The 26,172-nt window shown below is 45.9% G+C and overlaps 1 pseudogene; it reads right to left on the reverse strand.

Moving 5' to 3' along the window:
- Positions 1–23,036: 23,036 nt before the first annotated feature.
- Positions 23,037–24,308, reverse strand: LOC129398470 (myosin regulatory light chain 2, smooth muscle major isoform-like; annotated as a pseudogene).
- Positions 24,309–26,172: the final 1,864 nt, after the last annotated feature.

The following is a 26,172-nucleotide window of genomic DNA, read 5'->3' on the forward strand; positions in this document are numbered from 1 at the left end:
CGATGTCTACAAAAAATGTAAAAAATTAGTTGGATGTGGTGGCGTGTGCCTGTAGTCCCCGCTACTTGGGAGGCTAAGGTGGGAGGATCGCTTGAGCCCAGGAGGTTGAGGCTGCAATGAGCTGAGCTCATACTACTGTACTCCAGCCTGGGCATCAGAGTGAGACCCTGTCTTAAGAAAAAAAATTAGAGGTATTGGTGTGAGCTCATGGTTTTCAGTATATACAGATGGATAACAAAATAAATATAGATGTTGATGTGTGCACACACACACACAGACACACACACACAGAGACACACACATTCCCCGGCTCTGTCCACCAAGCAGATCTAGGGGCAGCCTCACCGTCACCCTGACATGGAGACACTTCTGATTAGAGGTCAAAGAAGAGATGTGTCCAAAGAGGAGAAACCTCAGATCCAGTTATAACTTGGTAGTTTCGGGCAGCTTTTCTTCAAAGAATGTTTTTAATCTTTATAAGTCATAAAAACAAATCAAGTATGTCAATAAACACTACATTTCTACATTTGAAAAATTATTTTTATATATAGTAGCTTATTTATTGCATAGACAAATTATAGAAAAGTAATTACAGGCTTTGGGTTAGTCTTGGGATCCTATTTCAGCTCTAACATTCACTCACTTTGTAACTCTTGGGAACCACGTGATCTCTCTGAGCCTCAGTTTCCTCAAACATAAAACAAATATATTTACCTTCATAAGGTTTTATATTTTTAATTAGATTGTACAGATCCCCACCATGCATGGCATAAAGTAAATGCTCAGCAAATGATAGTTATCAGCACATTTGCACATGGTGTAAATTGGGCAGGTTTTTTTTGTTGTTGTTGCTTTTTTTTTTTTTTTTTTTTTGAGATGGAGTCTGGCTCTGTCACCCAGGCTGGAGTGCAGTGGCACAATCTTGGCTCACTGCAACCTCCACCTCCCAGGTTCAAGCAATTCTCCTGCCTCAGCCTCCTGAGTAGCTGGGATTACAGGCACCTGCCACCATGCCCGGCTTTTTTTTTTTTTTTTTTTTTTTGTATTTTTAGTAGAGATGGGGTTTCACCATGTTGACCATGCTGGTCTCTAACTCCTGACCTCAAGTGATCCACCCTCCTCGGCCTCTAAAGTGCTAGGAATATAGGCATAAGCCACCGCACCCGGCCAAATTGGGCAGTTTTTTCTGATTTTAGTTTAACGGGAGAAAAAAGACAAAGGTTGGCAAAGACGTCAGAGCAGAACATATGAATTCAGTTAACTATTTATTTATTTATATTGAGATGAAGTCTCACTCTGTCGCCCAGGCTGGAGTGCAGTGGCTTGATCTCAGCTCACTGCAACCTCCACCTCCTGGGTTCAAGCCATGCTCCTGCCTCAGCCTCCTGAGTAGCTGGGACTACAGGCACCCACCACCATCCTCCCAAAGTGCTGGGATTACAAATGTGAGCCACCATGCCCAGCCACAAATTATTTATAAATAGAATATGCATGGAGGGAGGAAGACCTTCCAGAGGCAGGGAGAACAGGAACAAATCCCCGGCGTGGGCAGTAGCAGGAGATATACAGGCTATACTGGCTGGGGCTGATGGCGGCGGAGGTGCAAGGAGGCACGAAGGAAGTGAGGATCCAGAGGATCTGTGCCAGGTTATGTTGGCTAAACTAATACAGGCTGAACTAAGCCAAAGAACTTTGGCCCGGCCAGGCATGATGGCTAACACCTGTAATCCCAGCACTTTGGGAGGCTGAGGCAGATGGATTGCTTGAGTCCAGGAGTTTGAGACCAGCCTGGACAACATGGCAAAAGCCTATCTCTACGAAATTTTTTTTTTTTAAAAGCCATGCACCTGTAGTCCCAGCTACTCGGGAGGCTGAGGCAGGAGGATCACTTGAGTCCGGGAGGTCAAGACTGCAGTGAGCCAAGATCACATCACTGTACTCCAGCCCGGGCAACAGAGTGAAGCCCTATCTCAAGAAAACAAAACGAAACAAAACGAAACTTTAGCCATTATTGTGTTGCATGGACTCTCGTATTCATGATTTATAGCCCACTAGACCACACTTTGTCTAGATATCTCTTCATAGAGAGCAGCCTCTGATTTAGGGCAGTTACTCATTAGATTGTGCTGTGTCCAAGTCAGGAGCCCCCAGCTGCCCTTGGTTTCATGAATGAACACGACTTTTTGTTGTTGCTTGATGAGGCGTATTTAAGAGTGGGGAGCTATTGCTAACATGAGTAGAAGTTCTGTACATGTAAACTCCCTGGGGTGTTTCCCCGAGATTCACCGGCTGGGAAGATCCTGATGGGCAGCCTCTCCATAGGGTGACACATGCACATCTCAAGCACTCAAGAGGAATTCAGGCTCAGGGGAAGCAACGCATGTCAAGAAAAGTATATGGTTCCAAAAAGGCTAAAGGAACTGGAAGTATTTAAAGATGGAACGATTTCAGGCAATAAATTCCCTCCCACCCAAACAACTAAGCAAGTAAAGGAATAATGTAAAGAGGGTGCTTGCACACCTCTTGCCCAAAATCTCAGAGATTCAAGATTTTGACATTTCTCCTTTTTTTTTTTTTTTTTTTTTGAGACAGAGTCTTGCTCTATTGCTCAGGCTGGAGTGTAGTGGCACGATCTTGGCTCACTTCAGCCTCTGCCTCCCAGGTTAAAGTGATTCTCCTGCTTCAGCTTCCCAAGTAGCTGGGACTACAGGCACATTCCACCACACCCGGCTAATTTTAGTATTTTTAGTAGAGATGGGGTTTTGTCATATTGGCCAGGCTGGTCTCAAACTCCTGGCCTCAAGTGATTCACCTGCCTCAGCCTCCCAAAGTGCTGGGATTTCAGGGGTGGGCCACTGCACCCTGACATTTCCTCTTTGACTCTAATCAGAAGTGTTTCCATGATGGCGCGTGTGCAGTAGGACTTAAAGGACACTGCAGCTCCAGAGACTCCACCCTCAACTCAACAAAGACTTAGAATTAGCTTTACTGGTCATCGTAAAGGGTGGAACTTGGTCCTCCTTCCAGAGGGAGGGGTGGAGCTGGGCACTGTTTCTCCATCAATGTGTCTTGGCAGTTGGGATATTTAGAGATATTTAGAATGTATTATGATTTGGGGTCTGTATACTCCACTTTGAAAAATTCTGCACAGGGGGAGGAAGTACAGATAGGGGTAACTATTGTGGAGAGGAAAAAGAGGATATATAGCTCTAACAAGGAAGAAAGGCCTAAGGAGAAGGTGTTAGAGACTGGAATCAATGAAAGAAAGGCAAGAGAAGTCATTGAAAAATTAATAAGGGCTTGGCATGGTGGCTCACACCTGTAATCTCAACATTTTGGGGGCCAAAGAGGGCAGATTGCTTGAGGTCAGGAGTTCAAGACAAGCCTGGCCAACATGGCAAAACCCTATCTTTACTAAAAGTACAAAAATTAGCCAGGCGTGGTGGCGGGTGCCTGTAACCCCAGCTACTCAGGAGGCTGAGGCCAGAGAATGGTTTGAGCCCGAGAGGCGGAGGTTGCAGTGAGCTGAGACACACCACTGCAATTCCAACCTGGGCAACAGAGTGAGACTCTATCTCAAAAAAAAAAAAAAGAAAAAAAAAAAGAAAAGAAAAGGAAAAAGGACAAGAAAAACACAATAAATATTCATTTTTAAAAATTGATGAGTTTTTACATCCATAAGGCTGTGCCTGAAAAAAATAATAATAAAAACAATTGATGAGTTTCTTAACATGAGTTACTCAGAGTTACGGGAGGCACCAGGGATACAGTAAATAACACAAAGCTGCCCTTGAGGAGCTCACATTTCCATGGGAAGTCAGACATCTATGCCATGAACTCTAATGCCATGGGTGGTCCTCCAGCATAGCTTTATGGGAATGTGAGTGGGGAGGAAGAAGCATCCACCTGCCTAGAGAGGTCAGGGAAGGCCTGAGAGCACCAAACACCTGGACTGAGGCCAAGATGGGCCCAGTGAGCCGGGTCCACCTGTCAATACAGAGTGCGGGTCCAGCTGTCAATATAGAGGGCAGGTCCAGCTGACAATATGAAGGGTGGGTCCAGCTGTCAATACAGACGGTTGATCCAGCTGTCAATACAGAGTGAGGGTCCAGCTATTAATATATAGGGCAGTTCCAGCTGTCAATACAGAGGGTGGATCCACGTGTGAATACAGAGGGTGGGTCCAGCGGTCAATACAGAGGGTGGGTCCAGCTGTCAATACAGAGGGTGGGTCCACCTGTCAATACAGAGGGTGGGTCCAACTGTCAATACAGAGGGCGGATCCACCTGTCAATACAAAGGGCGGGTCCAACTGTCAATAGAGAGGGTGAGTCCACCTGTCAATAGAGAAAGAAGATTCACCCGTCAATACGAAGGGATCCACCTGTCAATACAGAGGGCGGGTCCACCTGTCAATACAGAGGGCGGGTCCACCTGTCAATACAGAGAGAAGATCCACCTGTCAATACGGAGGGAGAGTTCACCTGTCAATACAGAGGGCGGGTCCACCTGTCAATACAGAGGGCAGGTCCAGCTGTCAATACAGAGCAAGGATCCACCTGTGAGTACAGAGACAGGATCCACCTGTCAATACAGAGAGAGGATTCACCTGTCAATACAGAGGGCAGGTCCAGCTGTCAGTATAGAGGGAGGATCCATCCATCAGTACAGAGAGAGGATCCACTTGTCAATACAGAGGGTGGATCCAGCTGTCAGTACAGAGGGAAGATCCAACTGTCAATACAGAGGGTGGGTCCAGCTGTCAGTACAGAGGGAGGATCCACCAGTCAGTACAGAGGAGGGATCCACTTGTCCATATAGAGGGCGGGTCCAGCTGTCAGTATAGAGGGAGGATCCACCTATCAGTACAGAGGAAAGATCTACTTATCAATACAGAGGGCGGGTCCAACTGTCAATACAGAGGGCAAGTTCAGCTGTCAGTATACAGGGAGGATCCACCTGTACAGAGGATGGGTCTAGCTGTCAGTACAGAGGGAGTATCCAACTGTCAATACAGAGGGCGGGTGTATTAGTTCATTTTCGCACTGCTGATAAAAGACATACCTGAGACTGGGTAATTTATAAACAAAAAAGAGGCTTAATAGACTTACAGTTCCACATGGCTGAGGAGGCCTCACAATCATGGTGGAAGGCAAAAGGCACGTCTTACATGAGGGCAAACAAGAGAATGAAAGCCAAGCAAAAGGGGTTTCCCCTTATAAAAACATCAGCTCGCATGAGACTTATTCACTACCAAGAGAACAGTATGGGGGAGACTGTCCCCATAATTCAATTATCTCCCACTGGGTCCCTCCCACAACACGAGGGAATTACGGGAGCTACAACTCAAGATGAGATTTGGGTAGGGACATAGCCAAACCATATCAGTGTATTGACCATTTCAGCTGTCAATACAGAGGGTGGGTCCACCTGTCAATACAGAGGGCAGGTCCAGCTGTCAATACAGAGGGTGTGTCCATCTGTCAATACAGAGGGCAGGTCCAGCTGTCAGTACAGAGAACGGGTTCACCTGTCAATAGAGAGGGCAAATTCACCTGTCAATACCGAGGGCCTTGTCTCAAAAAAAAAGTTTTTTTAGTGAAGAGCAAAAGTTTGGATTTTATTGTACTGTAGATACCCAACAGGGTTTTTGTTGAGGGGCAATGGTTTGAGATAAAGTCTCACTCTGTTGTCCAGGCTGGAGTGCAGTGGTGCTATCATAGCTCACTACAGCCTCAGACTCCTAGGCTCAAGAGATCCTCCGGGCTCAGCCTGGTGAGTAGCTGGGACTACAGGCATGCACCACCACACCCAGCTAATTTTTTAATTTTTTGTTGAGACAAGGTCTGACCATGTTTCCCAGGCTGGACTTGAACTCCTGGCCTCAAGTGATGCTCCCACCTCAACCTCCCAAAGTGCTGGAATTACAAACATGGGCCACCACCCAGCCCCAGTGGGGTTTTATTGAAGGATTTCCAGTAATGGAGTAAATCAGTCAATGCTGAGGGGAATGTGAAGGATTAATCAAGTTGGGTAGGAATGCAGGCAGAGAGATCAGTTGAGGTGAAGTTTGCAATAGAGCAGAAGAGAAATGACTAATGCTTTGGTGATGGGAATGGAGAGAAAAGAGCAAATAAAAGAAATATATAGGAGTTAGTCAGCCTGCCTGGGACATATGATGTGGGATAGGAGGCCAGGGAAAACGGAGGAATGACTCCTGCAGAACATTCTCTCTGGCCTCATGGGGGCCTTTGTGGCCATTCCCCTGCTGCTTTCTGGAGAGTGGATACACTTGATTTTCACTGATAGGGCTCTGATTCCATCGTTTGGCACCAGATGCAACTTTGATCTACAAACTGCGCTCATTTTTTAGCAAGGTTACAGATGAGTTTGCAGCAACTGTCTCTACTCTACTGGCAGATAATTAATTCCTCTATATGGTCAGAAAATTAAGCCATGTAAGAACCTTTCAAATGGTCTCTCTGTCTTCATCATGTCTCTACACTGCCTTCTTGATTTTCCATTGTAATGATTGAGGATCCCATGAAATTTTGGTTTTCTCAGAGAAGCAATAATCTTCATGAAGGATGAATTCCCTCAGATGCAATTCAAGTTATGTTCCTTAGCAACTGAGTGTAGCACAAGAAGACGAGTGGGTCTGCATGTATGTGCAAGGCCAAATACTCTGTTGGCATAGTATAAGATGTGTCTAAGTGAACCACAGCAAGCTCCAGGGGACTCCACAAAACCTACTCAACCTGTGAGACCAGGTTGGAAGAGGTGTGGTTTCTTCTCATCCTGAGAAAACCAGCATTCCAGATGTGGATGCATTTGCAGCTCCATGGAGTGGTGCATGGTGACTGCAGCCAATTGGACCTCCCTGGTTTGCCTTCAGCCTTGTTGGATACCCTCTAAAAGTCCCTTTGGAAGAACCTGAACTTCTCCCCCAAGTGAATTTATTGCAGCAGTTATGTAGCACCTTAATCCATGCCATCTTTCATGAAATCCCACATGTAATTAGTTCCACAGATAATGGGACCAAGTGGCCACAAATAGTTTTAATTCATGGAAAGTATTTTATGAACACATACACCTCATGTTAAGTGGCTAGACTTGGACATAGACAACCTCCATTTGAAAAAAACCTCATTGATTCTATTTCTTTGCCTAGATGGGTATGTGAAACATTAAGTGGCTCTCAATTCCATGTTCCCACATTCAGACAATACCAGGATTTCATTCTATGCATTAACTTCTGGAAGCTTCTGGGAATTCTCTTAATTCCACCTGGTCAAAAGTCCTCTCTTCTCCCACAGGCTTTTCTTCAGATGGATTTGGCAGAGTTCTTCAGCTCCTATCTTCAGGGAATCCAGCTGAGCCCCAGACAATTTCTGGCCTCCTCTCTACCAGAAGCCCTGAGGTCATAGGAGGGGAGATTTTCTGGAATTCCCTCTCACTCACTCAGTTGCATTTCTTTTCTTGGCCAAAGGGTTTCTTCCCATGGCTTCTCTGGAGACCCCTTGCCCTGGTCTTCCACTGTACTTCTTCAGTATGAGTTCCATTTACAGTTGGGTTTCAAATATCTATTGTGTCAAAATGGTGTCAGTACCTCTTCACAATAGCTTTAATTTGCTAATTCTGAGTCCTGTCATCTCCCTAATTCCTGGAGCACAGATCTCTTCTCCTTTTTAGATCCAAGTTCACAAATCTTACAAGTACTTCTTGAGCAAAAACTCTACAGTATGGCTTTGTCTGCTTATTCACCTCACCTGCCAGGGCTACCATCTAACGAATGTCCTAGAACTCTGTTTATGTCATCTTAGAGCTCAGTAGGGGCTTGCCCCTGATACTGGTGCTCCCTGACCTCCTAGGCCTGCTCTAGGTACCTGGGCTGCTACAAAGGCTGGCTAGTAAACTCCTTCAGTCTGGTAAGGCTCTATGAAGTGATGAGTGGGACCCTGGTGTCTTAATCCATTCCTGCTGCTATAAGAAAATGCCACAGACTGGGTAATTTATAAATAATAGAAATTTATTTCTCACAGTTCTGGAGGCTGGGAAGTCCAAGATCAAGACACTGATAGATTCCGTGTCTGGTGAGGGCTGCTCTCTGCTTCTAAGATGGCTCCTTTTTATTGTGTTCTCTCATGGAAGAAGGGATGGCAAAGTCAAACACACTCCCTCAAGCCCTCCCACGAGGGCACTGATCCCATGCATGAGGGTAGAGTCCTCATGGCCTAATCACCTCCTAAAGGCCCCAGCATTGTTTCACTGGGACTTCTGTTTCAACATGAATATTGGAGGGGACACAAGCATTCAGACCATAGGAGCTGGGTTACTGGTCCACATTTAGGGAACAACATCCAAATCCATGTCTACAACCCATCTGTTCAGATGGCTCTAGAGCATCTGAGTCAGCCTCAGCTTTACCTGCAAAGCTTGAAATATATGCATTTCACCACCCCCAGCCTCTGCCCTGGGATACATGTTGATTGAGCATGAGATCCAGTGGGAATCAAGGACAACTTATGCTTCCCAGAGCTCACCAGGTGTTAGAGGATTATGCATACATCTTTCAGTTGCTCCACCCTAAGAGCCTCTTCCAGGAACCTGCTTTTCCTTCTCTTTTACTCATAGGACTAAGATTCTGTCTTCTATCCCCTTCCTCAGTAGCTGCCACCTCCACTCTGGGTCAGGGATGTTTTTCTCTATCTTCTCTCTCCCCTAAAGCCTGCCAACCACTGGACCACAGTGTTCCTTACTCTCACTTGTAGAGCTGCCCCCTGGAATGAGCATATAGGACTTTAGGGCTTAATTTTTATTTGTTGCAGAGGAAACACGGAGAACTTACAGCTGGAAGTTTGTCCATCAGAGGCTCCTGATCTAATGCACCTGAGAAGCTTTGGGGAAGGTGAGGCTTCACCTCAGCACTTTTATTTCCAGGGATGGGACTCACTACCTACCACCCTCCTCCATCTGACTAGTCCCTATAGGAGTGCCTCTTGGAAACCCCTTCCCCAACCCCAAATTGCAAACTGAACAATACATATTGCCTTGCTTCACACAGGAAATGTGCATCTCTGGAATTATCTTCTGGGTGTTTTCTTACATTAAATATTATCAGCACTTTGTGGAGCCCCCTCCCTTACTAAAGGCCTCCCCCAGACTCCTGGGAGAGAAGCCATTCCTATCATTCTTACTATTCCCACCTGTGACTGGTAGAATAATGGTCCCCTACGATGTCCACATCTGTAATCCCAGAAGCCCAAGCCCTGATGTGTATGGGGTCTGAAACAAAAAGGATATGAAGTCTGTGGTTTAAACTGCAGTAGCTTTCAGCCTCAAAGTCACAGGTCATTAATTCATTCATTTATAAAAGACATATTAAATGCCTATGATGACCCAGGGCTGAAATGAGGCCCTGGGTAGTATCTCCAATTGAGAACCATCTAGGATAGGGGTGTCCAATCTTGCTTCCCTGGGCCACATTGGAAGAAGAAGAATTGCTTTGGGCCACACATAAAATACACTAACAATAGCTGATGGGCAAAAAAACTGCAAAAAAACCTCATAGTGTTCTGAAAAAGTTTACAAATTTGTCTTGGGCCACATTCGAAGCCATCCTGGGCCGAATGTGGCCAGTGCACTGCGGGTTGGACAAGCTTGATCTAAAATGATGCAGGAATCAACTAGAATTTGGAGAAGAGTGTCTGGTCTTGAGGACTAGAGACTGGCAGGATCAGTCATCTGGGCTGAGGTTCAAGGCCGGGTTCCAACCTCAAAAGGCTACTCGGACCTTTTTCAAGGTGGATTGAAGATGAGGCTGCCTACAGAAAAGTTCAGAAAGGTTCAGAGAAGCATGCAACTTTCTCCCCTTCTCTATCCGCTGCCCCTGCCCACTACACCTGCAGGCTTAGAAGCCCAGCCCCCATCCACAAATGGGAAGAACACTCTCAATAGGCTTGCTTTTGAAGGCTTGTGACCTATTCTAAAATCTATTGCTGCACAATAAACCATCCCAAATCCATGGTGTAAAATAGCAGCCATCTGATCACACTCTTAGATCGTGTGCATCAGGAATTCAGCCAAGGCACGAGAGGGACAGTGCTCCACCTGGTCCCGTACCTCGGCAGGATTCAAATGGCTGAGGGCTGGAATTGTTCAGTGACTCTTTCCTTTATATGTCTGGTGCCTGGGCTGGGCTAACCAAAGGCTGGACTCAGCTGCGACCATCAACTAGAGCATCTACCTATGGCCTCTCCATGTCACGTGGGCTTATCACATCATGGGGGCTGGGATTCAAAGTGAAAATCCTGAGAAAGCAACTCTGAAGAGCGGGGGTTTTGGGGAGCTGGAAGCTGCTGGCCCTTACTGAGCTGGTGAGGTGAGTGAGCAGGTCTATGAGCAATGGAGGGTTCATGGAAGGACAGAGAATACACAACCCCTGTCCTCCAAAATATGGCCTTTGGGGTCACTCCAGAGTGTCCCTAGGTGACCATAGCTGGACAAGGAAATGTTCATAGCTATGGCCACCAAACTGAATGCCCACTAGAGAATGCCATCTCAGAGGAGGACTGAAAACGGCGCTAGTCTTGGCCGGAGCAGGGATTCTTGTGTCAGGCCTCAATCATTCGTGTGCTCAGCTCCATTTGCCACCTCCTATTCCTCTACTCCTTATTCCCCATGCCCTGCCCACCTCTAAGTTAAGTCCTGGGGACTTCACCTGTTTACCTCTGTGCAGGGCTCTGAGTCCCGCAAGCCCTATTTGAGGCTTAGTTCTCTCCCTGGAGGAACCCCATGTATTTCTATAGTCTGGGTGTCTGGCAGAAGCCTGCAGCTCTAACACCCTGCACCTGGCCCTGGAGCATCCTCAGGTAGGAACCATGCTGAGGCGAGGCCCAGGCATCTATGCAAACTTATCCTGGGCCAGGGTCTTCTCCAAGGAATGATACATTCTGCCACCTATGGTCGTCAGTTCCACCTCTTCATCCTCCTGGCTTCCTGTCTGCTTCCAGGACACTTTTGACTTTGGGACCTCACCTTAACCAATTCTCTGGAGTACAAGTCTACTTGTTACCTGCCTACCCTCTCCCCAAACTGCCTCCTGACTGCTTGTTGACTCTTTTTCTGAGAAAGGCAGGCAGACTCTGCACCTCTGACCCAGTTGGATTATGCAATTTGGCCCCCAGGGCGATTGATATGGCCTAGGAGTTTCTAGCCTAAACTAGCTAGCTGGGATCCTCCCTTTGGGGCCTGCAGGCAAGCCCATGTCCGCTGGGGTCTGCCCCTTTCGGACTGACTTGCTACTGGATGAGGATATGACAGTTAAATATAAAAGGACTTTGCTTTGCTAGAAGTCTGGTGTCCAGAGTATTTAATAACTGCCCATCCCTAGTTCATATCTGCACTTCATCACATCTTTTCTTCTCTGTGATTGACCCCAGCTTTGCCTATTCATTTCTGGATATCTTCTGGCTCAGTAGGTCTTACTGACAAGCGAGATGACCTTCCATATGGCTAGGGCCATTTTCCCGCCGACAGTCCCCATAGCCACGCTGAGTGAGCCCACGTCCTGCTGTTTCCTGACTTCTGGACTCTTCTCTGGCTCCTGGAGGGTTGGAGGCCCATTAACTCCTGGCTCACAGCCCCCAGCACACCTTCACTCCATAGCTACCCGGTGAGGGAAAATCAAGAATTTGATGGAGCAAATGGAAGACTGAACAGGAGACTCATACTCTTCACAGCTCTGAAAGAATGTAGATTTAGCAGGGCAATTGGCAGAATGAACTATCTTAGCAGCATGGGAAGTCCTCTTCTCTTCATTAGGTGGCTATAGCTGCCCAAAATTTTGGTCCTGCCCCAGTAGAACCAGCCACGAACTGGACATCCCACTCTCCACAGTGAGACCAGTAGCACCAGCACGGTGGGGGTGAGGAAAGCTGAGCTTAGGATTTGTTTTTGGTTTTGGGTTTTTTTTTTTAAGAGGTAGGGTCTTGTCCAGGCTGCTGGAGTGTAGTGGCACAATCATAGCTCACTGCAGCTTCAACCTCCTAGGCTCAAGTGATCCTCCTGCCTCAGCCCCTCAAGCAGCTGAGACTACAGGTGCATGCCACCATGCCTGGCTAATTTTAAAAATTTGTTTTGAGACAGGGTCTCCCTATGTTGCCCAGGCTGATCTGGAACTCCTGGCCTCAAGGGATCCTCCTGCCTGGGTCTCCCAAAGTGCTGGGATTAAGGGCGTGAGTCACCGCAACCAGCCTAAGGTTCTCTTGACCAGGCAGAGTTTCTTACATGAACTGGTATGGCAAAAATAAAATCAGTGCAGTGGGTCCAAGAGAATTCCTTGAAGGAGAGCGAAAACTCAAGGTGCAGCGTTCCAACAAGGCCTCATGGTACCCCCTCATGATGCAACTGTGTAGGCTCCAGGGAGGGCAGCCCGGTGGAAGCTAGTAGGGGCTGAGCTTCCACACATCTGCGTCTGCCTGCTAGACCCTACAGTTCTTGGGCTGGGGCTCTTGTTGCCGGGCTGAGGGTGCATTCACTTGGGTCTCCCTTGCTGTGGCTCTCAGAATCCCACACTGTCAATAGCATTGCTTGTGAGATATCTAAACAGACTTGGAGCCCAAAGTCATTTCTCATTTTGGGGGATAGTGTCAAATTTCAAAGCAATTCACAATCCCCTAGAGCCTACCTCTCCCAGTTTGCCCACCCATCAGGCCGACCACCAAGTGTGGAAAGAGGGCCATGTTGTTCTATCACCTACCTCCAGGGGAAAGGGGTGCAGCAGTTTCTCAGAATTCCCAAAAGCCACTACTGATACCTCCACCCTGAAGTCACTTACACTGAACTGTGGGAGCTTTCACTTCTGCTATCCTAGATCATTTTCCTACCCCACTGCTGGTGATAGAGCTCTTCTTCCTTGCAGAGAACTCACACTATGTGTTGCAAGCGAGGTTGGCCGTCCACCCCCTCCCACTACAGAGCTGGGCAGATGAACCAAGTCTGGTCAATTCTGTGACACCATCCCCTGGTCATCATGATTGGTTCAGAATGAGCGTGTGACCCAAATCAAGCCAATCAGTGAAAGACTCAGGACTTTTGCTGGTGCTGCCAGGAAAGAGATCCTTCCCTTCTATGGGATCAGCACTGAAGCCTTTAGCCATCTTTGGCTGAAGCTTTTACTCAGCGTGTTGCCTTTAGCCATCTTTGCCTCCTCAAAACCAGAGCTTGCCTATGAATAAAACAAACACCTCGAGCAAAAGCAGCAGATGAAACAAGAGACAGGGCCTTGAGGAAGTGTTTCCATCCTTAGATCCGTTGTACCTGCAGAAAGATGGCCTGTGTGCTCTTGAGTTACATAAGCCGATGGTTTCTGTTTCCCACAGTCTCCTGGGCTTTGACCATGGCAACTGCGAGGGTCCTCACTGATACATACTCTCCTCTGACTACAGTTTCTGTGCCCAGTTCTTTTTGTCCTCCACTCCCAGCTGCTCTGGCAGCAGATCAAGACTTAGAAGGTGGATCAGGCAGGGACAAGAAACGTAATATTTGAGAAGGGTTTATTTGCAAAGGGACTTATTCCCAAAATATGGGTAGGGTAAAAGCAAACCATGCAAAGACTAGACAGGACTCTGTAGAATGGAATCTGAGAGAATAGGGGGGAAAGCGTGCCTGTAGCCTGAAGGAGAGTCATGTGGATTAAGAGGCTTTGAGAGAACCAACGACTTACTGTCCAAGGGCAGAGCATCACAGGAGAGTAAGGGGAACAAATACTCTGGCCTCATTCTCCTCCTTGCTTCCAGTTTCCTGATGGTGCTCCCTATTGACTGAACCCAACCCAAAGAGGGAGGGAACTAACTTGTACAGCTGAGCCTCCCAGAGCAGAGGTCAGGGCAGGGAAGAGAGGGGGGTGGGTCCAGAGGGCCAAACAGAAGATGCACAGACCAAGGAATGATTTCCCACATCAGAGGGCCCAGGGATGACCTAATGAGCAGTTCACGGCTATAAGCAGTAAGCCACATTTGCCCCAAGAGAGGCCATTTTAGTGGAGAGCTGAGAGTGACCTAGTCTTGGTTCGTGAGGCTGTTCTTGGGATTTGGATTGGTTCATCTAATTTGGTCCACCTTCCATTTCTTTTCTTTTTTTTTTTTTTTTTGAAATGGAGTCTCGCTCTGTCACCCAGTCTGGAGTGCAGTGGTGCAATCTTGGTTCACTGCAACCTCTGCCTCCCGGGTTCAAGTGATTCTCCTGCCTCAGCCTCCCAAATAGCTGGGATTACACGCTCCCACCACCACACTTGGCTAATTTTTGTATTTTTAGTAAAGACAGGATTTCATCATGTTGCTCGAACTCCTGATCTCGAGGTGTGTGCCACCATGCCTCAGCCTCCCAAAGTGCTGGGATTACAGGTGTGTGCCACCATGCCCAGCCCATTTATTTTCGTGATCTTTCTCTTGCTCTTCCCACATTCAGCCTGCCAGACCCCCACCCTGCACACCACGCATCCCTCTTCCTGTCCCAAATGTCCCTCTTCCTGGATCAGAGATATTGAACCAATGTACATGGCAGCAGATCCAGTGATGAGTGGCCCTGGACACACAGCTCTCTGAGGCAGTTACAAGATCTAGTGGACCGGAAGAGGCACAGTCCTCAGGACACCCCAGGGGTCCACAGCTGGCAGGGCCACACCTGTACAACAGCCTCTTACTGGGAGAACCCAAAGAATCCCAGCATATTTAGGCTGCAGAATGGGCTGGGGAAGCTGGCCGCAGAGGACAGCCCACAGCAGGACAACCCTGGTGGGTGATGCAACCTCCAGAGTGCCCCGCTGGGCTGGCCAAGCTGTGTTGGGCTCGCCTCCCAGTTTGCCTTCTTCCTCTGCCTACTCTTGCTTTCTGTTCATAGGTGTTGATCTCTGATAAACATCTCTGTCTCAGTGTCTACTTCTAGATCATCCAAACTGTGACAACAGTAATTAGAGCAGAGTTTCTGTAGGCACCTGGCACCCACACAGTCCTCTCTTCCGTGTACTGCAACTTGTCTCCTGCACTGTGGGTGAACTGTGTCTTGCTGTCACCGGGGCTGGCCTCTCCACTTGTGCACGGGTCCCTGTCCCAGCTCCCCTCTCACTCACCTCACTTGCCCTGATCCAGGTCCTTCTCCCGTGTAAATGTTTCCCTTCCTCCTGGGTCATTTCTGTCTGCATATGAAACTTCTGCTCAGTCTGCCTTTCAGAAAACAGACCAATGCCCTCCTCCAGCCATTGTCATAATTCTCTTCTCTTTATAGGAAAACTGTTGCATGAGTTGCTTTAATCTCTCACCTCCCATTCTTCCTTATACTTCATCACTCCATTTAACCTTCTCTCACCTTGATCTCCTAGAACCTCCACGTTGTTAAATGGAATGAAAAATCCCCAGTCTCCCCCTGACTTAGCCTAGCAGCAACATTGGACACAGTTTATCTTTTCCAGGGACAACGGTTTTCTGGTTTTCCCTTCTGGCTGCTCTTTTCCAGACTCCTTTGCTGCTTCCTCCTCATCTTCCTTGCTTTTTTTTTTTAATTAAAAAAAAAATGTTTATTGAGACAGGGTCTTGTCCTGTCACCCAGGCTGAGTACAGTAGCGCAATCATGACTAACTGCAACCTTGGACTCCTGGGCTCAAGTGATCCTCCTGCCTCAGCCACCTGAGTAGCTGGAACTCCAGGCATGCATCACACAATGCCCAGCTAAGTTTTAAAATTTTTGGTAGAGACAGCATCTTGCTGTGTTGCCCAGGCAGGTCTTAAACTCCTCCCACCTTGCCTCCCAAAGCATTGGGATTATAGATGTGAGCCACCACACCCAGCCTTTTCTCATTTCTAAATGTTGGCATGGCCTCAGATATCTCTTTTCTGTCTATACTCACTCCTTAGAAAGCTTCATCCAAGTGCAGTGGCGTAATCTTGGCTCACTGCAACTTCTGCCTCCTGGGTTCAAGCAATTCTCCTGCCTCAGCCTCCTGAGTAGCTGGGATTACAGGCGCCCGCCACCACACCTGGCTAATTTTGTGTGTGTGTGTGTGTGTGTGTTTTTAGTAGAGACGGGGTTTCACCATGTTGGCCAGGCTGGTTTCATACTCCTGACCTCAAGTGATCCACTCGCCTCAACCTCCCTAAGTGCTGGGATTACAGGCATGAGCCACTATACCCGGCCCAACTCGCCCATTTTAACATGTATAATTCAGTGCTTTTAGTACATTCATGGTTGTATGAACATCACCACAATTACTTTTTAGAGCATTTTCATCACCACCAAAAGAAACCCCACACTCCCAGTCTCTCTATCTCTCCCAGCCCCAGGAAACCACTAATCTACTTTCTTTCTCTGTGGGCTTCCCTATTCTGGGCACTTTATATAAATGGAATCATACAATATATGGTCCTTTGTGGCTAGCTTCTTTCATTATGACTTAACATAATGTCATAGGTTTTTACATTTTTTAAATGGCTGGAAAAGAATATTTTATGACATGAAAATCCTATGAAATTCACATTTCAGGGTCTATGAATAAAGTTGTATTGGAACACACACACACACACACACACACACACACACGAAAGCTTCATCCAGTCTTGGGCCTTCAAACAGCCTTCACGTGCTCATAGCTCACAATGCTTTCTTTCTAGCCTTGACTGCTTCCCTGGATCCCTGAGCTCAATGCCAGCCAACCCCTCATCCCATCTCCATCCACCTGCTCCTACAGCAATTGGGCACACTGCAATACCATTCAACCACAAGTTAAAGGGAATTGTCCCCAGTAGACAGCAGCCACAGTGGGGTCCCCATGTTACAGGAAAGGAGTGCTGATCCAGACCCCAAGAGAGGGTTCTTAGATCTCGTGCCAAAAAGAATTCAGGGCAAGTCCACAAAAATGAAAGTAAGTTTATTAGGAAAGTAAATGAATAAGAGAATGGCTACTCCATAGACAGAGCAGTGCCGAATGCTGCTAGTTGCCCATTTTTATGGGTTTTTTTTGATGATATGCTAAACAAGGGGTCGATTATTCATGCTTCCCTTTTTTAGACCATATAGGGTAACTGCCTGACATTGCCATGGCATTTGTAAACTGTCATGGTGCTGGTGGGAGTGTAGTAGTGAGGACAACCAGAGGTCACTCTCGTGGCCATCTTGGTTTTGGTGGGTTAGAGCTGGCTCCTTTACTGCAACCTGTTTTATCAGCAAGGTCTTTATGACCTGTATCTTGTGCGGACCTTCTATCTCATCCTATGACTTAGAATGCCTTAACTGTCTGGGAAAGCAGCCCAATAGGTCTCAGCCTCATTTTACCCAGCTCCTATTCAAGATAGAGTTGCTCTGGTTCACACACCTCTGACACCCAGGCCACCTGCTATAAATTCAGGGATTCCTGTTGTAGCAGGACAAGCCACAGGCAAAACCCCTCAGACACCGAGCTAAAGAAGGAAGGGCTTTATTCAGCCGGGAGCTTCAGCAAGACTCACATCTCCAACAACTGAGCTCCCTGAGTGAGCAATTCCTGTCCGTTTTAAGGGTTCACAACTCTAAGGGGGTCTGCATCAGAGGGTCATGATCGATTGAGCAAGCAGTGGGTACATGACTGGGGGCTGCATGCACTGGTAATTAGATCGGAACAGAACAGGACAGGGATTTTCACAGTGCTTTTCTATACGATGTCTGTAATCTATAGGTAACATAACTGATTAGGTTAGGGGTGGATCTTTAACTACCAGGCCCAGGGTGTGGCGCCGGGCTGTCTGCTTGTGGATTTCATTTCTGCCTTTTAGTTTTTACTTCTTTCTTTGGAGGCAGAAATTGGGCATAAGACAATATGAGGGGTGGTCTCCTCCCTTACTGTGACCCCTCCAGTTTCAGTAATTCCCTAACATGATGGACAGAGCTGACTGAAGGTGCTATACTTCCTATAAAGGATGCACACAGGATGAGGTCTGGGAGGGAGTACAGAGCTTCTGTGCCCTCTCCTGTCACATGACTGATCATCAACCAGGTGTCCAGGGTTTTTACTGATTTTTGTTCTCAGGCTATGTGATTGAACTCTATCTCCAGCCACCCTCCCCTCCCAGGGATGAGGCTGACCCAAAGCTGCAACCCTCTATTCACAAAGCAGTTCTTTCTGTTGACCAGCCCCCATCCTGAAGCCATCTAAGGCCGCGAGTCACCTCATTAGCATAACAAGCGCATTCCTGTCGCTGTCACTCAGGAAATTCCAAGAGTTTTTTTGAAGCTGTGTGCCAGAGACCCAGAACAAAGATGTATTCTTTATTACACCACACTCCTCAACTGCTCCACTTGGAAGCATCTCAAATTTAACCTGTCCCAAGCCAATCTTCTAATATTTCACCTGTCCCTGCTCCTCTGGTCCTCATCATCTTGGCAGAGAGTAACAGTCTCATTCTTGCCAAGTGCTGAGGCCGACTTCAAAGTCATTCTTGGCTCTCCTTTCTCCCATACCTCCCAACCAATATGTCAGCAAATCCTGTCAGCCCCACCTTTAATTATACAGAGAATCCAACCACTTCTGGGTATTTCACATAAATGCAGTCATGCAATACGTGGTCTTTGGTACCTGGCTTCTTTCACTTAGCATAATGCTTTCAAGGTGTATCCTGCTGTAGCATATATCTGACTGCATTCTTTTTTATGCCTGAATTGGAGTCCATTATATGAATACACAACCTTTTGTTCATACATTCATTTGTTAATGGATATTTAGATTATTTCTACTTTTTAGCCATTTTTAATAATGCTGCTATGTACAGGTTTTTGTGTAGACATATGTTTTAAATTCTCTTGGGTATATAGCTATGAGTTAAACTGGATCATTTGGTAACTCTTATGTTTAGCATTTTGAGGCATGACCAAACTATTTTCCGAAGCGCAGCTGCACCGTTTTTCATTTTCACAATGGTATATCAGGAGATAAAGGTTCTTACAGCTACATCCCACCCCCCGCCCCTCCCGCCGCCAAAAAAAAAAGCACAGAAGGGTCCAACTGGGAAAATATATATATAATTCAAGGAAAAGAAAAAAAAGGTCTTTGGCCGGGTGCGGTGGCTCAAGTCTGTAATTCTGGCACTTTGGGAGGCTGAGGCAGGTGGATCATTTGAGGTCAGGAGTTAAAGGGCAGCCTGGATAACATAGGGTAACCCCATCTCTACTAAAAATACAAAAATTAGCCAGGCGTGGTGGCACACATCTGTTATCCCAGCTACTTGGGAGACTGAGGCAGGAGAATCATTTGAGCCCAGGAGGCAAATGTTGCAGTGAGCCAAGTTCATGCCTCTGCACTCCAGCCTGGTCAACAGAGTGAGACTCCATCGCAAAAAAAAAAAAAAAAAAAAAAAAAAAAAGAATATGAACACCATAAAACAAGCTCAAAGATGAGACAGAGGGGGAATTCAGAACTAGGAATTAACTGAGGTCCAAGTCAACATTATTATAGAATAAATAAATTAGAGGCCTGGCACAGTGATTAATGCCTGTAATCCTAGCACCTTGGGAAGCCAAGGCAGATGGATCGTTTAAGCCCAGGAGTTTGAGACCAGCCTGGGCAACATGGTGAAACCCTGTCTTCACAAAAAATACAAAAATTAGCCAGCTGTGGTGGCACACAACTGTATTCCCAGCTGCTCAGGGGGCTGAGGTGGGAGGATCACCTGAACTTGGGAGGTTGAGGCTGCAATGAGCTGTGATTGTGCCACTGCACTCCAGCCTGGGTGACAGATTGAGACCCTGTCTCAAATAAATGAGTAAATAAGAAAGAACAACAATCAGAATAAACAGCATTAATAAAGGAATGAATGACAAAGCAGAAAGGCTGGAAATAATCATAGCAAATGTAGATGAATAAGACAAAGACAGTAAAATAACTGGGCAATCTAAAACATATGGAAGATAGATAACAATAATCCAACATATGTACAAAGAACCCAAGAAGTAGAAAGTAGTTATGTTAAACTATGTCATATAAGATGACACAACTAAAACTGAAGAAAAAACTAAATCCACAGAGTATAGAAAATACAACATAATATAACGTACCAGGAGAACTTGATAAACTCTCCTCTCCAAGACATCTTCTGTGAATTTAAAGGATAAGGAAAGAAGTCTCTAGGCATTTAGACATAAAATGAAACTACCCAAAAGAGGGACACAACAGTGCTTAAAACCCCAGGTCATAGGAGCTGTAGCTAGAAAATTCTAACTAAAAAACAAAACCTGTGACCCAAGAATTAATAGCCAGGCAAGATGTTGTTCATGAGCAAAGTCAATAAGAAGACATTCACAGGCATGAAAAATCTCAGGAAATACAAAACCATGAGTTCTTCTTAGGAAAAAAACAAACTGCTTAACAATGAAATCCAGATGATTTCAAGATGAATCACCACAAATGATCCAGAAATGCAGAAGCCACAGTTAAAAAACAAACAAACCAAAACTGGCTGTGAGCACAAAGTCCATAAAATCCAGCTCAAGAATGACTACCTATTGGGTTATTGTTACATAGGAGCATGTGACTGATACAAACCTGGACAGTATGAGAATAGCAATATAACTAATGATACCACAGAGGGCATAAAACATGGGGGCTGGACTGGGCACAGTGGCTCACTCCTGCAATCCCAGGATCAGCTGAGGTCAGGAGTTCGAGGCCATCTTGGCCAATATGGTAAAACCCCATCTCTACTAAAAATACAAAAATTAGCCAGGCATGGTCTACTCAGGAGGCTGAGGCAGGAGAATCACTTGAACCTGGGAGGCGGAGGTTGCAGTGAGCCGAGATTGCGCCATTGGACTCCAGCCTGGGAGACAAGAACGAAACTCCATCTCAAAAAACAAACAAACAAAAAAATGTGGGGGCTGGGAGAGAGTAAGAGCTATGCCCTCATCTTCCAAAGCAGGAGAACACTGGCCGCTACCTGAAATGGAACTATAGAGTTTTTAAAAATAGACACTAGCTTTATTTTTCATAATCTCTAGTGTTTTTTTTCTCTTCTTTCTCCCTCCCTCCTTCTCTGTCTCCAACTCTTTAAACCCAGAAGATTTTTAATAATGTATTTTATTGTGCAGAAGCATTTACTTGAAAATTCAACAGTTCCTCTAGATGTATTTCACTTTCTTTTTACTCTATCAAATACAAATAAAATGAAATTGTATACTTTAAAAGAACATCCTATACTTAATCCTATTCTAATAAAATCTTTCTCTTCTTTTAGGGGGGTGTGTGTGTGTGTCAGCATGTGTATGCTATATCTAGAACTAATATTTCCCTAAAGGTAATAATTGATGGGATTTGGAGTGATTTTTTTCATCTTCAAACTTCTTTATATAAACTACATTATTTAAATTATTATGAAGACTTCTTGTTTGTACACATATAAAGAATATGCTTAACAGGGTTAATACTAGATAATGGTATAATTAATGATTGTTATTTTATTTGGGATGCTTTTTTGTAATTTTAAACCCATCCCCATAATATTTTTTTCATTTAAAAAAATCAAATATAAATTACATGACATAAAATTCACCCATTTTGAAGTATACACTTTAGTGGTTTTAGTTATAGTGAACATGCTGTGCAACCATCACCACTATCGACTCTAGAACATTTTCACCACCCCAAAAGAAACCCTGTACCTATAAGTAATTAGCGGCAATTTTCTCCCCTCCCTATCCCCTAGCAACCATAAATCTACTTTCTGGTTTCCCATAAGGTAGATTTCCCATTCTGGACATTTCACATAAGTGGAATCATATAATACGTGGTCTTTGGTGCCTGTCTCCATTCACTTAGCGTAATTTTTTTGTTTGTTTGTTTTTTGAGACAGAGTCTCACTCTGTCACCCAGGCTGGAGTGCAGTGGCACAATCTCCACTCACTGCAACCTCCACCTCCTGGATTCAAGCGATTCTCCTGTCTCAGCCTCCCAAGTATCTGGGATTATAGGAGCCCACCACCATGCCCGGCTAATTTTTATATTTTTAGTAGAGATGGGGTTTCACCATATTGGCCAGGCTGGTCTCGAACTCCTGACCTCAGGTGAACTGACCTCCCAAAGTGCTGGGATTAGAGGCGTGAGCCACCACACCCAGCCAACTTAGCATCATGTTTTCAAGGTTCATCCTGATGTAGCATGGAGCAGCATTTCATTCCTTTTTATGACTGAATAGTAGCCCACTGCATGAATGTATCACATTTTGTTTCTCCATTCATTGGGTGATGGACATTTGGGTTGTCTCCAGTTTTGTGCTGTTGTGAATAACACTGCTGTAAACATTTGTGCACAAGTTTTTGTGTGAACGTATGTTTTCAATTCTCTTGGGCCTATACCTAAGAGTGGAATTGCTGGTTTACACAGTAATTCTTTCTTTCTTTTTCTTTTCAGTACTCAGCCCTCTATTGGAGATTCTGCCTCCCCTGGGTCGGATGTCCCTCCCTCTGCGTCCTCGTGAGTACACTCCCACAGTGGGTGGTGTGCTGTGTGTGGGTGTGCTCTGGTGCCGGACAGGGTGTAGGGGAGGGGTCTGGCATCCTGTCCTTTGAGAGGGGACCTTGGTGAGCTTGTGTTTATGTGAGAATGCACGTGAAGTGGTGTCAGATCCCACAACTCAAGGCCCCTTCCTCCTAGGGGGCAGCCCAGGAATGGGCAGGCCTTGGCCAAGGCCTGGGCTCTCTTGAGGAGTCTTCCCTTGGTGCCTCCAGTTCCTGCCCTTGGCCCATCTCCCCAGAAGGTGATCTTTCCTTGGAGGGGTCTGAGACTCCCTCCCCTGGTCCTGGGGTCATGGTGGGAACACCGACCTCAGCTCCGTAGTGTGCTCCTTGCCTGGCATTCACATTTCTTGGCCCGTTTCCTCCACTGGGAGCTGGGATCCTAACCTCTCAAAGGGGGGACCCCCTGAGAGGGTCTTGCAGGGTCGTGGGCATGGAGCTGGTACAGACTGTGTGTGCGGGGAGGGGTGACTGGGACAGGGCCTGGGCGTCAGGACGACTGGGATGGCCTAGTGGTCTCTGTCCTTGGTGCCGTGTTTGAGAATGCGGGTGAACTCCACATAGTTGAAGTTGCCTTTTTTGTCAACAGGCACCTCCGGGTACAACTCGCCCACTTGCTGGTCTGTGAGGTGGTCACCGTGGCGGGCTTCCTGGATAAAACCTGAAGTTGAGGCTTCCTCATCGAAGTGTTGCAGATCACATCCTTAGGGTCCATGCGGTTCAGCTGCTCCCCAAACACAGTGAGCAGCATGGTGAAGTTGATGGGCTCCAGGGCCTCACTCATCTCACCCTCCAGCTGTTCACCATGGGGTTCTTCCCCGGCGAGGCCAGGCCTTCCTTGTCAATGAAGCCATCACAGCTCTAGGCAAACCCATGGAAGACCTCCTTAAACTCCCAGATTGGGGCTGGTCAAACATCACGAAGACATTGGATGTGGCCCACTGTGGCTTCTCGGTGGTCTGGCCGTGGCCTGCCTGCTGGACAGCTTGGCTTCAGGTGAGTGGGGCTTTCCTGGTGCAGAGAAGGCGCTGGGCTAGGTGTGTGGGGTGGGGCCAGCCATCAGGTGTGGGCTCTCATATGGTAATTCTATGTGTAACTTATTAAAGACCCACCAAACTGTTTTCTACAGCCACTGCACCATTTTACATTCCCAGAAGCAACAGATGAAGGCTCCAATTTCATTATTTATTTTTGTAGAGACGGCATCTTGCTCTGTCAGGCAGTGGAGCACTATCACAGCTCATTGCAGCCTCCACTTTCTGGGCTCAAGGGATCCTCCCACCTCTGCCACCTGAGTAGCTGGGACTACAGTCACGTGCCACCACACGCAGCTAATTTTTTAATTTTTAATTTTTTGTGGAGATGGGGGTCTCACTATGTTGCCCAGACTGGCCTGGAACTCCTGACCTCAAGTGAACCTCCCTGCCTCGGGCTCCCCAAAGTGCTGGGACTACAGGTGTGAGCTACTGGGTTACAATTTCTTCACATCCTCACTAACAGTTTCTTCTTTCTTTTTCTCCTTCCTTCTTTTCTCTTCTCTTTTGATTACAACCTTCTTAGTGGGTGTAAAGTGACATCTCCTTGTGGTTTTCATTGCCATTTCCCTGTTGACTGATGATTTGGGGCATCTTTTCTTCCACCTATTGGCCACTTGAATATTTTCTTCAGAGAAATGTCTATATAAATCCTTTGCACATTTCAAAATTGGTTATTTATCTTTTTCCTGTTGAATTATAAATGTTCTTTAAATATTCTAGGTACTAGTCCCTTACCTGACACATGATTTGCAAATATTATCCCCCATTTTTGGGTTGTCTCTTTGCCTTCTTGATAGTATCTATTTAACTTGAATAAAGTCCAATATTTCCATTTTTCTTTGCTGCTCATCTTTTGGTGTCATACCTAAGAAACTACCGCCTAATCCAAAGTCACACAGACTTACACCTATGTTTCCTTCTAAGAGTTTTATAGTTTTAGCTTTTACATTAAGATCTTTAATCCATTTTGAGTTAATTTAAAAACATTTTAGGGCTGGGTGCTGTAGCACATGCCTGTAATCCCAGCAGCACTTTGGAAGGCCAAGGTGGAAAGATCACTTGAGCCCAAGAGTTCGAGACCAGCCTGTGCAACATAGTGAGACCCCGTCTTTACAAAATATAAATAATTATCTGGGCACAGTGGCACACACCTGTAATTTCATCTATGGGGAGGCTGAGGTGGGAGGATCACTTGAGCCCAGGAGGTCAAAGCTGCAGTGAGCCATGATTGCAGCCTGGGTGACAAAGTGAGACCCTGTCTCAAAAAAAAAAAAATTAATTGTGGAAAAAATACACATAACAAAATGTGCCGTCTTAACAATTTTTGAGTGCATAGTTCAGTAGTGTTAAGTATATTCACATTATTGTACAATCAATCTCCAGAGCTTTTTCCTCTTGCAAAACTGAAATTTTATACCTATCAAGCAACTCCCTACTTTCCCCTCCTCCTAGCTCCTGGCAGCTGTCATTCTCCTCTGTTTCTATGAATTTGCCTACTCTAGATACTAAACGTAATCATACAGTTTTGCCTTTTTGTGACTGGCTTATTTAACTTAGCATAATGTCCTTAAGGTTCATCCCAATGACAGCATTTGTCAGAATTTCCTTCCTTTTAAAGGCTGTATAATATTTTATTGCGCCATATATTACCACGAAATAATACCACATTTTGTTCATCCATTTATCCTCAATGGACACATAGGTTTCTTCTACCTTTTGGCTATTGCAAATAATGGAGCTATGGACATAGGTGTACAAATATCTCTTCAGTTCCTGCTTTCTTTTTTTTTTCTTAAATTCCAGTGGCTTTAGGGGTACATGTGAGTTTGGTTACATGGATGAATTGCATGGGGTGAAGTCTAGGATTTTAGTGTACCCATCACCTGAGTAGTGTGCATTGTACCCAATAGGTAGTTTTTCATCCCTCCCCACTTCCCACACTCCCCCTTTCTGATTCTCTATTGTCAATTATACCATTCTCTACGCCTTTGCATACCCATAGCTTAGCTCCCACTTACCTGCTTTTAATCCCTTGAGGTATATACCAAGAAGTGGAAGTGCTGAATCAAATAGTAATTCTATTTTTAATTTTTTGAGGAACTACCATGCTATTCTCCATAGTGACTACACCATTTTACATTTCCACCAACATTGTACAAAAGTTCCAATTTCTTCACATCCTTATCAACACTTGTAATTTTCTGTCTGATTTTTTTTTAATAGTAGCCATCCTAATGGCTAGGAGATGACATCTCACTGTGGCTTTGCTTTGCATTTCCCTAATGATTAGTGATGCTGAGCACTTTTTATGGGCTTGTTGGCCATTCGTCGTTTTGTTTTGTTTTTATTTTTTCTCTCACTCTGATTGAGACATCATTGGCATTTGTATATCTTCTTTGGAACAATGCATGTTCAGTCCAAGGCTCACTGGGACAGACAGGCAGGGAATCTTCAGTGCTCACACCTCTAATTTTCTCACCTAGAGATGTGCCTGGGCACAGACATTCTACAGCAGAAAGAGCTCCAGGAGAAGGATTCCACCCCGTGCTGTTTTGCAGGTTTATAGGGGAGTTGGAAAGTTGCAGGGAATGTTGAGTCAGTTAGGCAA

The sequence above is a fragment of the Pan paniscus genome, chromosome 7 (genome assembly GCF_029289425.2).
Source record: "Pan paniscus chromosome 7, NHGRI_mPanPan1-v2.0_pri, whole genome shotgun sequence".
Lineage (NCBI taxonomy): Eukaryota > Metazoa > Chordata > Mammalia > Primates > Hominidae > Pan > Pan paniscus.